Below are 3,102 nucleotides of genomic sequence, written 5' to 3' on the forward strand. Positions count from 1 at the left end.
AAATAAGAAAGGAAAAAACGTATTTATTGCAATTTAATATCATATATATATATATATATATATATATATATATATATATATATATATATATATATATATGTATGATTTTAATTTTAAAAATTAAAACAAATAAAAAATTAACAACTAAATAATATTTATTTTAAAAATATCACAAAATGACAAGTATCAAAACTCATAAGAAATTGACATGTGGCAAAAAAAACTTTCATTTATTAAGGAGGATATACATGAACACCAAACAAGCAATCTATGAATGTTTATGCGTACCTCTTCCAAAATTACAAAAAACATTCTATTTAGGTGTCAAATTATGATTTTTATTTTTCAAAATAAAATTCAAACATGTAATTTGGCTAAAAACATCATAAACATAAAATACAAGAATGAAAAAAAGATATATATCACATTTTTTTTTGAACGGCGGGTTTTTTATAAAAACTAGCTAGAAGCTAGAAAAAGAGAGACATTACAACAACTTACAAGCACTATGAAGCCAATTAGTCCATCCTATCTTAGCTCTATTACATCTATTAGAAATCCAAAAAAAACACCTCTGAACCACCTCATCAAAAATTAAAGATTTCCTTGGCATCAACGATCCAAAAATACTAGCATTCCGAAAATTCCATAAGCACCAAAAAGTAGTAATAAGTACCACTTCGAAAGCTTTTCTTTGACCGCCTCTCAAACCCGTGAACTAAGACCACGACATAATGGAATCAATGGACAACTGGATTGGAATCTGGACATCCCACCATACAGCAAGACGAAACCAAATATCTCTTATTTGGTTACAATCTGCAAATAAATGATCAATCGACTCTACTGAATTAGAACAAATGGGGCACATGATTGAGTTAATCATAATTCCCCGATGAGATAAATTCTCTCTGGTGGGGATACTACGCAACCGCAACCTCCAAATAAAAATATTTAACTTGATAGGAACCCAATTATTCCAACTAGTCTCACCGCCACCTGTAATCAACAAAGCGTTATCAATATGGTGTCTAGCAGACGCAACTGAAAAAGAATCTGAAACATCAATAGACCATCCGAGCCGATCAGGATAAGAATGAAGCTGAAGGTCTTGCACCAAAGCGCTAAACACATCCCATTGGGTCTGCTCAATACCACCTCTAGGAAGTCGTCTGAGAGAGGCAACACTCCAACCAACCCGAAACCTTTCCTTAATCGAGACATTCCGATGCACATCCAACGCATAAATCCTAGGAATAGACGATGCTCGAGGTTGATCACCTTTCCAAATGCCATGCCAAAAAGACGTGTTACTTTCATCTCCAACCCTAATCGGACAAAAAGAGACCAAATACACACCCTGATCTCTAAGCTGTGCTAACATCCGAATAACCCCACTCCAAGGTCCTGTCTACCCTCTACACAAAGACTGAGAAAAACGACCCCCATCAGGACCATGTAAAACTTTCACCACCTTGACCCAAATCAAATCAGAGTTATGAAAGAATCTCCACCACCAACGAAAAAGAAGAGACCGGTTAAAAGAGAACAAGCTTCCAATTCCTAGGCCACCCTCTTTTTTATCTACTAAAGCTCTATTCCAATGGACCCAATGCATACATGTTTCTTCTAAATCTGCCCCCCCCCCCAAAAAAAAATCTAGAACGTAGTGCCTCCAAAGATTTTAGAACAGTAATCGGGGTCATAAATATGGACATCAAATAACTACCCACGCTTCCAATGACAGACTTTATCAAAGTAAGACGACCCCCAATAGATAAAGCCTTCGCTTTCCAACTGGACAATCTAGCACGGAACCGATCCTCAATAACAGACCAAGCAGACACTCTTGCCATATTCTGGCCTACAGGGACACCCAAATGAACGAAAGGAACCGAATCTAGAAGACACCCCAATGTTAAAGCCACTGACTCCACTTGATTAGTAGAAACCCCAACGCCAATCATCTTGCTTTTTTGTAGGTTAATTTTAAGACCCGAAGCCATATAAAAACACCTCAAAATATGTAAAATGCATTTGGCGTTCTCTGGATCCCAATTAGAGAGCAAAACAACATCATCAGCGTAAAACAAATGGGATATGTGAATGTTACCAATAGAGATTCCCCGAAAAATGTGTGATTGTTGAGCTTTAAGCAGAGCAACATGAAATCCTTCCATAGCCAAGATAAAAAGAAAAGGAGACAAAGGGTCTCCTTGCCTTAACCCTCTACAAATCTGAAACTCATCAGTAGGAGAGCCATTAAGTAAAACTGAAGCCCTAGCCGTACTCAAAAGCTCCCGTATCCAATCGCACCAAACCGATCCAAAACCCATAATATACATAATCTCCAAAAGATACTCCCAAGATAGAGAATCATAAGCCTTCTCAAAGTCCACTTTAAAAATCACAAGAGGATTTTTTGAAGCCTTACTCCAAGCTACCACCTCATTCAAAAGAAAAGGGCTATCCAAAATTTGTCTTCCTTTAACAAAAGCAGACTGCTCCAAACTAACAACAGAACCAACAACCTCCGCCAACCTATTAGCTAAGAGCTTACTAATAATCTTGTATTGACAGCCAATAAGACTAATAGGCCTAAAATCTCTAATGACCTTCGGGTCCCGGACCTTAGGAATGATAGAGAAGAAAGAAGTATTACATCCCCTAGGTATAAGAGAGAGTATATAAAAATGTTGCACAAACGCCACCACATCCGGAGAAATAAGATCCCAATAACGCTTAATAAAGCCAAAAGAAAAACCATCTAGACCAGGAACCTTATCTGAACTACAATCCCAAACCGCCCTTTTAATCTGCTCAATAGTAAAAGGAGCCTGTAGGAACTGAACCTGATCCTCTAAAAGAATATGAAACAGAGAAGGGTCTATAGAGGGACGCGTCACTATGTTCTTAGAAAAAAGGGATTTATAAAAATTATGAAATTCATTTTTTACCCTCCCCAGATCATCAACCCAAACACCATCCACCATAACACCTTTAATTGCTAGTTGACACCTTTTCCTGTTCATTGCACCATGAAAAAAAGCTGAATTTTCATCCCCCTCAATACTCCACTGAACTTTTGCCTTCTGTGCTATA

Source organism: Lactuca serriola, chromosome 2 (assembly GCF_051521515.1).
Source record: "Lactuca serriola cultivar US96UC23 chromosome 2, Lser_US96UC23_V15, whole genome shotgun sequence".
Taxonomy (NCBI): domain Eukaryota; kingdom Viridiplantae; phylum Streptophyta; class Magnoliopsida; order Asterales; family Asteraceae; genus Lactuca; species Lactuca serriola.